Genomic DNA, 12,940 nt, shown 5'->3' on the forward strand with positions numbered 1-12,940 from the left:
AAACTAGGTCACCAGGTCAAATCAAAGGAAAAGCTAGTTAACACCGTAGATGCCACATTTATGACCATATCTTAATGAAACTAGGTGAGAAGGTTAATCTTGATGATATATAGGTCAAGTTCAAATCTGGGTCAGATGGGGTCAAAAACTAGGTCACTAGGTCAAATCAAAAGAAAAGCTTGTTAACACTCTAGAGGCCACATTTATGACTGTATCTTCATGAAACTTTGTCAGAATGTTGATCTTGATGATCTTTAGATAAAGTTGTAATCTGGGTCTTATGGGGTCAAAAACTAGGTCACCGGGTCAAATCAAAGGAAAAGCTAGTTAACAATCTAGAAGTCACAATTTTGGCCAAATCTTAATGAAACTTGGTCAGAATGTTAACCTCAATAAAATCTTGGACGAATTCGATATTGGGTCATCTGGGGTCAAAAACTAGGTCACCAGGTCAAATCAAAGGAAAAGCTTGTTAACACTGTAGAGGCCACATTTATGACTGTATCTTCATGAAACTTGGTCAGAATTTTAATCTTGATGATCTCAAGGTCCAGTTTGAATCTGGGTCATATAGGGTCAAAAACTAGGTCACCAGGTCAAATCAAAGAAAAAGCTAGTTAACACTGTAGAGGCCACATTTGTGACCATATCTTAATGAAATTTGGTCAGAATGTTTCCTAGGTCAGGTGAGCTATACAGGGCCTTCATGGCCCTCTTGTTTTAAGTTTTCAAGTATTATATTAAGATTTTAGAAGCAAATGATGCATTAATACTGATTTATTCAAATATTAAGCAGAATACATGAGCCTTAGATGATAAATATTATTTATTTAGTTGAAAACAATAAAACATATATGACATTAACATTTCCTGCCTCTTATTTGCAAAAGTACTTTACTTTAAAAATGTGATATACGGACACTACGATCTACGGACAAATTTGAACTGGTCGCCATGAAAAAAATGCAGAAAGCTAAGGTTTCAAGCTCTACTTTTTTCATTTATTGCCAGAGTTTAAAACAGAAAACAGTAGAAACATATCAATAGCTCGTACATTTTTATAGAAAAACATGCTTAAAAATGCTATCTATGGACACTACAAAACGGTATACTTCGATTATTAGTTCCTTAAGCTTAACTAGAGTTTTGGCAGGTAATTGTTTGTATCTGTTGTAAGGATACATAATTACTGGTGTCATAAATAATGATTATGAACATGTTTTGTTAAAGATATTGCTTTTACATCTTCACAAACTCAACAAATGTAATAACTGAAAAAGCATAACAATGACAACATTTCCCCAAAAGATGCTATCCGTGAAAATACTCAATATGCTAATGAATGGCATCAACAAAATGTTACCCGAGATGTAAAATTATACATTGGTTACCTTAAAATTAGTTTCTTTTCACATATTTCTTTACAACACATTTTTAGTTTTTGGCTTGTTTAAAATGACACCCCTTACAGAAGAAAAAGGCCTGCTGCGTACTCTTGCTGTGTACATACAGCGTATATGATGCGTACATGGTGTGTACTGAAATCAAGGGCTTTAAACAGTACGCAGGATATACACCGCACATACACCGATAGTACGTTTGTAGTACACTTTTGACATGCAAATGAGCTCTGCCGCGTACTACTTGCTGCGTACATGCTGTGGACTACATAGTACACAGGATGTACGCTGGAGGAATTTAGTATGCGGGAAATAGTATGCAGCATGTACGCGGCACATACACTTTTCACATGCAAATGAGCCTGCGGTGTACTACCCCTGCGGCGTACATGCTGTGTACTCCTGGCCTGAGTCCTGCGGCGTACATGCTGTGTACTCCTGCTGCATACATGCTGTGTACTCTTGTGGCGAAACTGCTGTGATAATGTAAATTCCTTACCCCACCAACTTTCGTATGCAAATGCTGATCATTTGGACAGAAAAAAAAACAGAAAAAAGATAAGTGACATGCATCAATAAGTATTTACCCTTACCAAAATAATGTAGATTGATGTTATCAAATAAATTAGTATGCTTTTCTTCATCCACTTTTCAATGAAATAAATCAATTTTTGTAGCATGTAATTTGGTAAACATTTGAAGAAAATGGTGTAACTGCATCAAGGGGAAACAACTTTAATGCAACTAAATATAAGTGTTATGATTTATTATAGACGATGTGTGCGTAGTATGTATTTATTTTGATTAAAATCCATCTGAGAACAATCTAGGACTGGAATTATATAAGCATTTATACACTTTTTACGTCCGTAAAAAGTAGCGCACCAAAAAATTTTTGATTAATTTTTTCCATGGGGCGAGCGCAATTAGCCAAAAACGTTCTGAAAATATACGAGCGGCAAATCCGATGAACAACTTTTTAATTTGGTGAGGCCTTAATGAGTTAACATAATGAGCATTAAAGCCTTTATAAAACATGATAGAATGGTGTTTTGCTTAAGAGTATTCAAATAACAGTGAGAGGTATTCTTCTCATTCGGGCGCTGTTGAGGCATTATCTTGGTAATTATTTCATGTATTACAAAATGTAATGCAACGAAGTTCAAATAAGGCTTTTCAATTATCCAAGTTAGAAAGCTCCAGGATTAATTCAAAATGAAAAAGAATATATTTTTGCACTGCATGCAAGTGCAGCTCAGAAATCACTAAGATGTAAGCTTCACAAATGAACATTGCAAATAGTTTGGCAAATTTTCATTGTTCAGAATACCGGTAATCTGAACTATTCTATGCTATTAAGATAAAAGTTACTCGGAAATCAAGTTCTTGCTTCCAAAAAAAAAAAAAAATGTACAAATCCTTCTCCTGCATGAAGTGTACTTCAGACTTTTACCAAAAAAAATTCAAAGTATAAACACCAAAAGAAAATGAACAAGTCCCTCCCGCGTATATGAAGTTTACTTCAGACTTCAACTTATAAAAAAAAAACTAAGTAAGTAAATGCCAAAAGAAATTGTACAAGTCTTTCCCGCGTATATGAAGTGTACTGCACAAATTTCAAAGTATCTGCGGTGTACATGCAGTGTACTATTTTCTTGTACAAGTCCCTCCTGCGTACATGCAGTGTACTCCTTAAATTTTCAGAGTCTGTGCTGCGTACTTGAAGTGTACTAGTGACCTCCTGCGTACATGCTGTGTACTCGTGGAAATAGTACGCGGCATGCGGTGTATGTAAAATGTACTCCTCTGGCGTACTACTGTGTTCGCGGCATATACACAGCAAATACGCAGCATGTACGCCACAGAGGCTTGCTTCTGTAAGGGACAGCATAACATAAAAAAAATGGCCCTTTTAGCGTTACTTTATGCATAATATTTTTAGCTCACCTGTCACAAAGTGACACGTTGAGCTTTTGTGATCGCGCAGCGTCCGTCGTCCGTGCGTGCGTGCGTCCGTCCGTCCGTGCGTAAACTTTTGCTTGTGACCACTCTAGAGGTCACATTTTTCATGGGATCTTTATGAAAGTTGGTCGGAATGTTCACCTTGATGATATCTAGGTCAAGTTCGAAACTGGGTCACGTGCCTTCAAAAACTAGGTCAGTAGGTCTAAAAATAGAAAAACCTTGTGACCTCTCTAGAGGCCATATTTTTCACAAAATCTTCATGAAAATTGGTCAGAATGTTCACCTTGATGATATCTAGATCAAGTTTGAAACTGGGTTACATGCCTTCAAAAACTAGGTCAGTAGGTCAAATAATAGAAAAATCTTGTGACCTCTCTAAAGGCCATATTTTTCATGGGATCTGTATGAAAATTGGTCTGAATGTTTATCTTGATGATATCTAGATCAAATTCGAAACTGGGTCATGTGCGGTCAAAAACTAGGTCAGTAGGTCTAAAAATAGAAAAACATTGTGACCTCTCTAGAGTCCATACTTGTGAATGGATCTTCATAAAAATTGGTCAGAATGTTCATCTTGATGATATCTAGGTCAGTTTCGAAAGTGGGTCACGTGTCTTCAAAAAGTAGGTCAATAGGTCAAATAATGAAAAAACCCTGTGACCTCTCTAGAGGTCATATTTTTTAAAGGATCTGTATGAAAGTTGGTCTGAATGTTTATCTTGATGATATATAGGTCAGGTTTGAAACTGGGTCAACTGCATTCAAAAACTAGGTCAGTAGGTCTTAAAATAGAAAAACCTTGTGACCTCTCTAGAGGCCATACCCTTGAATGGATCTTCATAAAAATTGGTGAGAATGTTCACCTTGATGATATCTAGGACAAGTTTGAAACTGGGTTACGTGCCATCAAAAACTAGGTCAGTAGGTCAAATAATAAAAAAAACTTTGTGACCTCTCTAGAGGCCATACTTTTCATGGGATCTGTATGAAAGTTGGTCTGAATGTTCATCTTGATGATATCTAGGTCAAGTTTGAAACTGGGTCAACTGCGGTCAAAAACTAGGTCAGTAGGTCTAAAATTTGAAAAATCTTTTGACCTCCCTAGAGGCCATATTTTTCAATGGATCTTCATGAAAATTAGTCAGAATTTTTATCTTGATGATATCTAGGTCAACTTCAAAATTGGGTCACATGAGCTCAAAAACTAAGTTTGTCAAATAATAGAAAAAACAACGTCATACTCAAACTGGGTCATGTGGGAACAGGTGAGCGATTCAGGACCATCATGGTCCTCTTGTTAAAACAGTGAGCCAAAACCTAACAGTGTTATACATGCTAAGAAAGCTGGGAACAAGCTCTAAACAATGCCACTCATTATATTATATTTACTTTTTATTGTAAAGAGATGCAAGAGTATAACATCAGCTCATTCTACTTTCCCTATCTGATCTTGTTTTAGCCGATATTATAATTGCCTGGGGAAATCTGAAGGAGTTTCCATGTCACTACTGATTATCGATTTGCTATAATTAGCCTAATTAACCTGATCATATTTGCGCTTGTTTGAAACGAAAACCAGGCAGTGTTGCCGAAAATTCGTCAATTTTCGAAGATCACTATGTCTGCATTTATATAATATCTTGATAGCTATGACGCAAATTTAAGTTTATACTGACATATTTAAAAGTTGTCACAACTTGCTGAAAAAGCAATGGGAGGTACAAACTGGAATTTGTCTATGGCCCGGATTATGTTCGGAAACCTTTGGAAGTACACAATTTCCATATGTCTTTTCCATGAGAATTCCGTTTCTATATTTAGCCGTGGGTTATTGCTTTCAGAAGTTATTGTTCTGTATCAAACACTCGCATGTTTCGGGTGAAATATAGGTGGCGCTGCTGCCGGAAAACTGGTTTTCCCAGGCTGTCAATTTGCAGGTAGAAAAAAAAGTTAGAAATTGTCAGACTGGATTCCCAGGCTATATAATTATTTTTACATAATTATAACAGCAAAACAGTGCACTTTTTTCAACAGGTCCCTTATTTGTAAACTGTGAGTATCATATTAGAGGTACAGCAGAAAGCCTTTAATTCTATTACTGTGATCATAATGCTAAACTGTAAAAATAAATTATAATTTTCAAAAGTTTATTTTTACTCTTGAGGGCAACATGCTGGTGCACTCTATTGTGAAAATGGCAATAGGATATTTGTTTGTTTCTGTATAAAGCTGCAATCACACTGCTCCGGATGGGCTTGCAGATGAGTTCCGGTTAATATATCCGTAAGGAATCCGTAATAGTTCTGAAAAGATTGTAACAAATCTTAAAAGATCGTAACAGTCCAGAAGACAATCACTGTGGTGAAAAAATGCGAGCTATTACGGTTTTATTGCGGTTCTTATAAGGTTTATTAAGGTTCTGTTACGATTGATTTAGAGAGATTTAAATCGTAACAAATTTGCCAATACCATTTGTTTCCTTACACATCTGGAGCAATCTGGGGATGGGAATCCGGAACTCATCCGCAAGCCCAGCTGGGGCAGTGTGATTCTAGCTTATGGTCAAAATACATTTAACCAAGTGAATGTCGGATGGGATATTTTCATGTGTAGTGCAGCCAAAAGTGAAAATTAAAATACGATGTTCACTTAGTCTGGTGAAATATATTTCCATCTTGCATTAAAACAATCAAATTTTCTTCTTATGTCTTGAATTTTCAATGGTTTTAACCAAATTATACTCATTTTACCTGAACAATGTTATGTACATTCCATAAATACCAATTCTATTTCACTGAAATGCATAAAATAAATTTGTTTTATCTTTGCAGCTGCAGCTGTACAAGACAATGTATAGAAGACCATTCTGAGTGAACAACAGTCCAAGACACCCTGCTATTGCTCCCCTATATTCTGTCGAGTTTCTTCAGACATGTCAAGTAAGTAATAAGTAATTGTGATACTGATCTAATTTTGATAGGTTTTATTAGCTTGACTAATCAAGGAATAGTGAGAACTATTCTAGTCTGTTATTTTAGTTGCAAACCAAGACCTTTTTTAGCTCACCTGTCACAAAGTGACAAGGTGAGCTTTTGTGATCGCGCGGTGTCCGTCGTCCGTCGTCAGTGCGTCCGTGCGTCCGTAAACTTTTGCTTGTGACCACTCTAGAGGTCACATTTTTCATGGGATCTTTATGAAAGTTGGTCAGAATGTTCATCTTGATGATATCTAGGTCAAGTTTGAAACTGGGTCACGTACCATCAAAAACTAGGTCAGTAGGTCTAAAAATAGAAAAACCTTGTGACCTCTCTAGAGGCCATATATTTCACAAGATCTTCATGAAAACTGGTCAGAATGTTCACCTTAATGATATCTAGGTCAAGTTTGAAACTGGGTTACGTGCCATCAAAAACTAGGTCAGTAGGTCAAATAGTAGAAAAACCTTGTGACCTCTCTAAAGGCCATATTTTTCATGGGATCTGTATGAAAGTTGGTCTGAATGTTTATCTTGATGATATCTAGGTCAAGTTCGAAACTGGATAACATGCGGTCAAAAACTAGGTCAGTAGGTCTAAAAATAGAAAAACCTTGTGACCTCTCTAGAGGCCATATATTTCATGAGATCTTCATGAAAATTGGTCAGAATGTTCATCTTGATGATATCTAGGTCAAGTTCGAAAGTGGGTCACGTGCCATCAAAAACTAGGTCAGTAGGTCAAATAATAGAAAAACCTTGTGACCTCTCTAGAGGCCATATTTTTCATGGGATCTGTATGAAAGTTGGTCTGAATGTTCATCTGGATGATATCTAGTTCAGATTCGAAAGTGGGTCACGTGCCTTCAAAAACTAGGTCAGTAGGTCAAATAATAGAAAAACCTTGTGACCTCTAGAGGCCATACTTGTGAATGGATCTTCATGAAAATTGGTCAGAATGTTCACCTTGATGATATCTAGGTCAAGTTTGAAACTGGGTCACATGCCTTAAAAAACTAGGTCAGTAGGTCAAATAATGTAATAATGTAAATAATTTCACATGTAAAATATTTATCCATCACTGCAAATAAAGGGCAACTGTATCTTTTCACTCATGCGTAGTGACAGGTAAATATTGTTTCTGTGAAAATTAACAAAAATCCACTATTTGCTTGCCAGTCTTGCACTATCAAGAAGTGATATGACAGTATGGTGGCAGTAGGGGACACCAGTTTGCTATGAACACACATAGATCTAGGTCGAAGGGAACTAACTGTTTTCCCATAGACTTACATTGTAATGTTTTGGGTTATAGCCCTTTCCTAACATTTAAACTTTTGATGCCACCTACCCAGGGTGAAAGAACTATTCAAGACCTAAAAGAAAACAGCCAGAAATATACATGTTGACCATCATTTTTGTGCACTTTTTTCACCCGCAAGTCAGTAACCCCCAGTCCGGCAGTTAATTTTTGTTTACATTTCATGAAAATACCAAATCACTAAAACAAGCAAAATTTTCAAACACGATTTAAGGGTCACTCTGTTAAAGGTCAAGGCCACAGGGGCCTGAACATGGAAAACCATTTCCAATCAATAACTTGAGAACCTCTCGACCCAGAATGTTGAAACTTCATAGGATGATTGTTCATGCAGAGTAAATGACCCTTATTGTTTTTGGGGTCACTCCGTTAAAGGTCAAGGTCACAGGGGCCTGAACATTGATAACCAGTTCCGATCAATAACTTGAGAACCACTTGACCCAGAATGTTGAAACTTCATAGGATGATTGAACATGCAGAGTAGATGACCCCTATTGATTTTGGGGTCAGTCTAATAAAGGTCAAGGTCACAGTGGCCTGTTCATGTAAAATCATTTTTTGGAAATAACTTGAGAACCACTTGACCTACAATGTTGAAACTTAATAGGATGATTGGACATGCAGAGTAGATGACCCCTTTTTATTTTGAGGTCACTTGATCAAAGGTCAAGGTCACAGGAGCCTGAACAGTGACTTGAGAACCACTAGGCCACTAGTGTTGAAATTTAGCGGGATGACTGGACATGCCAAGTAGATGATCCCTATTGCAGCCAACCATCAGTGTCTCTTTGACTTTCGCTTCTGACCCATATTGACTTCGTGCCTATAGGACTTTGCATTGGGGGAGACATGCGCTTTTTTACAAAAGCATTTTCTAGTTTTATTTTAGGCCAAATGGAAACTCGTTTACCTGAAAGAAAAGTACGGAATCATCAAACAAACATTTCATACCAGTCTATCTGAAATTTCTCCAGTCCTATGATTCAAATTACACTTGAAATTAATTACTTTTTATAGTATCTGACACTGACTTCACTGTCTTATTGATAAATCTGCACAATACTGTTACTGATAAGCCAGCTTCCTCTATGTGTTAAAAAAGGGATGGGGTTGATAAAATCGGATGGAACAGCAACATCCAATAGACCTATTTGAAAACAGTAACTTGCAAACGCTGAAGTACAAAACACAGGAAACTACTTTGAAAAAAGTGAAATACTATTCCGCGATGTGAAAGTGTTTACTAACAATTTGAAACATTTTTTACTGTTTTTAGCTCATCAGATTCTGATTTTTTAAAAAAAAAATGAGTTATTGTCATCACTTGATTGGCGTCGGCGTCAGCGTTGGCGTTGCCAGGTTAAGTTTTATGTTTAGGTCAGCTTTTCTCCTGAACTGTCAATATTGCTTTGAAACTAGCAACATTTGTTCACCATCATAAGCTGACTCTGTACAGCAAGAAACATAACTCCATCCTGCTTTTTGCAATAATTATAGCCCTTTTTGGACATAGAAAATCAGATTTTTTGTTTAAGTTTTGTGTTTAGGTCAGCTTTTATCCTAAACTATCAAAGCTATTGCTTTAAAACTTGCAACACTTGTTCACCATTAAAAAAAGCTGACTCTGTACAGCAAGAAACATAATTCCCACCTGCTTTTTGCAAGAATTATGGCCCTTTTTGGACTTAGAAAATATCAGATGTTTAGGTCAATTTTTCTCCTAAACTATCAAAGCAGTGATTTATTTTGGAAAAAATAAAGGTGCCTGTGCCCGCTGAATTGGGAAAATAAGCGCGATAATTCCCCAAATTGGGAAAAATATAAATATGTTTAATTTCCATACTAAGTGATATAAATCTGTACATTTCCTAACTGAATTTTGTTTAAAGAGTTTATATTTTTTCAAAACCACTTTTGGATTTAAAATCGTGAAATTTTTGGGTGATAAAATTAATTAAGACACCAATACAACTTGTATTGATTGTATTTATCAATTTTCACTTCATTCCCTTGAAATTTGATAACGTCCGAAATTTTGACTATCCGAAATTCGGTACAATCGCGGCGATTTTGATCTCCAATTTTCCAAAAACTAGGAGAGATATTGTCATTTTTCATTACCATAAATGATTAACTGACATAATGAAACATATTTAAACCGACTGAAGTCCATATTTCTCTTGAAAATCGGCAATGTTTTGTTTGTCACGTGTTTTCGCGACTGTAACCTTGATGCGATTTTGATCTTAAAAAAGGACGTTTTTGATGTCATTTCTGCCAATTTCATGTTAGATATCGCGGATCTCACGCCCGAATATATACTGTTACATTTTGGAAATAAAATATTATAATTTGAGGGGGGAAAACATCTCTTTTTTAGGGGAAAAATAGACGATTTTTTGGGAAAAAATGGCCTATTTTGGCGAGGGGAAAGTGCCGATATTCGGCAGTAAAAATACGCAAAAAAAATCACTGCAAAGCTATTGCTTTGAAACTTGCAGCACTTGTTAACCATCATAAGCTGACATTGTACAGCAAGAAACATAACTCCATCCTGCTTTTTGCAAGAATTATGGCCCCTTTTAGACTTAGAAAATATCAGATTTTTTGGTTAAGTTTTGTTTTTAAGTCACCTTTTCTTTTTAATGGTCAAAGCTATTGCTTAAAAGCTTGGAGCAGTTATTTGCCATTCAAAGCTGACTCTACACAGCTAGTACCATAACTCTACATTGCTTTTTGCAAGAATTATTGCCCCTTTTGGACTTAGAAGAGCATGGGTATGACAATATTTCTATTATACAGAGACAAAAAAATCAGATGAGTATCTACACCCACATGGCAATGCTCTTGTTTATATTTTGAAATGTAATGAAATAAGGTATTATAATAGAAAGAATTGAAAAGGTTGAAATACTGACTACAGTTAGGTCTGGAAATCTATACGCAATCATGATCTCATTACTGATCAAGAGACTATTTAAAAACAAACAAAAATGCAAATAAATGGTGATGCAGTTGTAACATGATATAGCAATCAGATTGACCTAGCAAGGCTTTACAAGTTACTTCCCTTTATACATTTTAACCACATGCTGCCAGTTTATACCAAGCAGTCTTTGAATAAAGTAGTTAGAACACACCAGTGTGGTTCTATATGAGCAGACCCATAGTATCTTTACACCAGTCACAGAAATATACACTTGCATATTTTCAAATATATAAAATTAATATTACTGTACAACATGATCCACTGTCTCCATATATACATGACCCATCTAATCATGATAAAGAAACAAGCTGTGAACCTTCAAACAAGCTGTGAACCTTCAAACAAGCTGTGCAGTTTTATGAATGGAATTCCATAGTAACATAATTTACTACTATCATCTCATTGGTTTATACAAATACTACACACATACTACATACATATCATCCCTTACAGAAGAAAAAGGCCTGCTGCGTACTCTTGCTGGGTACATACAGCGTATATGATGCGTACATGATGTGTACTGAAATCAAGGGCTTTAAATAGTATGCAGGATATACACGGCACATACACCGATAGTACGTTTGTAGTACACTTTTGACATGCAAATGAGCTCTGCCGCGTACTACTTGCTGCGTACATGCTGTGGACTACATAGTTCACAGGATGTACGCTGGAGGAATTTAGTATGCGGGAAATAGTACACAGCATATACGCGGCACATACACTTTTCACATGCAAATGAGCCTGCGGTGTACTACCCCTGCGGCGTACATGCTGCGTACTCCTGCGGCGTACATGCTGTGTACTCCTGGCCCGAGTCCTGCGGCGTACATGCTGTGTACTCTTGTGGCAAAACTGCTGTGATAATGTAAATTCCTAACCCCACCAACTTTCGTATGCAAATGCTGATCATTTGGACAGAAAAAAACAGAAAAAAGATAAGTGACATGCATCAATAAGTATTTACCCTTACCAAAATAATGTAGATTGATGTTATCAAATAAATTAGTATGCTTTTCTTCATCCACTTTTCAATGAAATAAATCAATTTTTGTAGCATGTAATTTGGTAAACATTTAAAGAAAATGGCGTAACTGCATCAAGGGCAAACAACTTTAATGCAACTAAATATAATGTTATGATTTATTATAGACGATGTGTGCGTAGTATGTATTTATTTTGATTAAAATCCATCTGAGAACAATCTAGGACTGGAATTATATATTTTGATTTTTTCCAGTGGGGTGAGCGCAATTAGCCAAAAACATTCTGAAAATATATGAGCGGCAAATCCGATGAACAACTTTTTAATTTGGTGAGGCCTTAATGAGTTAACATAATGAGCATTAAAGCCTTTATAAAACATGATAGAATGATGTTTTGCTTAAGAGTATTAAAATAACAGTGAGAGCTATTAATTCTTCTCATTCGGGCGCTGTTGAGGCATTATCTTGGTAATTATTTCACGTATTACAAAATGTAATGCAACGAAGTTCAAATAAGGCTTTTCAATTATCCAAGTTAGAAAGCTCCAGGATTAATTCAAAATGAAAAAGAATATATTTTTACACTGCATGCAAGGTGCAGCTCAGAAATCACTAAGATGTAAGCTTCAAAAGTGAACATTGCGAATAGTTTGGCAAATTTTCATTGTTCAGAATACCGGTAATCTGAACTATTCTATGCTGTTAAGATAAAAGTTACTCGGAAATCAAGTTCTTGCTTCCAAAAAAAAAAAAAAAATGTACAAATCCTTCCTGCATGAAGTGTACTTCAGACTTTTACCTAAAAAAATTCAAAGTATAAACACCAAAAGAAAATGAACAAGTCCCTCCCGCGTATATGAAGTTTACTTCAGACTTTAACTTATTAAACAAAAACTAAGTACAAATGCCAAAAGATACTGTACAAGTCTTTCCCGCGTATACTCCTTAAATTTTCAGAGTCTGTGCTGCGTACTTGAAGTGTACTAGTGACCTCCTGCGTACATGCTGTGTACTCGTCGAAATAGTACGCGGCATGTACGCGGCATGCGGTGTATGTAAAATGTACTACTCTGGCGTACTACTGTGTTCGCGGCATATACACAGCAAATACGCAGCATGTACGCCACAGAGGCTTGCTTCTGTAAGGGATTGGCTGCTGATAGGATGAATATGTTTTTAAGTTACTGTGAGTTTTTGATTTTGGATACAAAAATAGAATTAAAACACATGTATATACTAATACATGTAAAGAAACGAGAATGCATTTATATGTTCAAAAGTGAACTTGATCAAGATGACATTTGT

General features: G+C 36.1%; 1 protein-coding gene across 7 annotated transcripts in view; it reads left to right on the forward strand.

Moving 5' to 3' along the window:
* LOC128549520 (fibropellin-1-like) overlaps positions 1 to 12,940 on the forward strand; it is a 201,733-nt gene that overhangs the window by 15,812 nt on the left and 172,981 nt on the right. For all 7 annotated transcript variants that reach the window (XM_053526306.1, XM_053526305.1, XM_053526307.1 and 4 more), the window contains exon 2: positions 6,197 to 6,304. The gene's annotated coding sequence lies outside the window, so the exon portion shown is untranslated. The remainder of the gene's footprint in view (positions 1 to 6,196; positions 6,305 to 12,940) is intronic.

The sequence above is a fragment of the Mercenaria mercenaria genome, chromosome 16 (assembly GCF_021730395.1).
Source record: "Mercenaria mercenaria strain notata chromosome 16, MADL_Memer_1, whole genome shotgun sequence".
NCBI classification, from domain to species: Eukaryota; Metazoa; Mollusca; class Bivalvia; order Venerida; family Veneridae; genus Mercenaria; species Mercenaria mercenaria.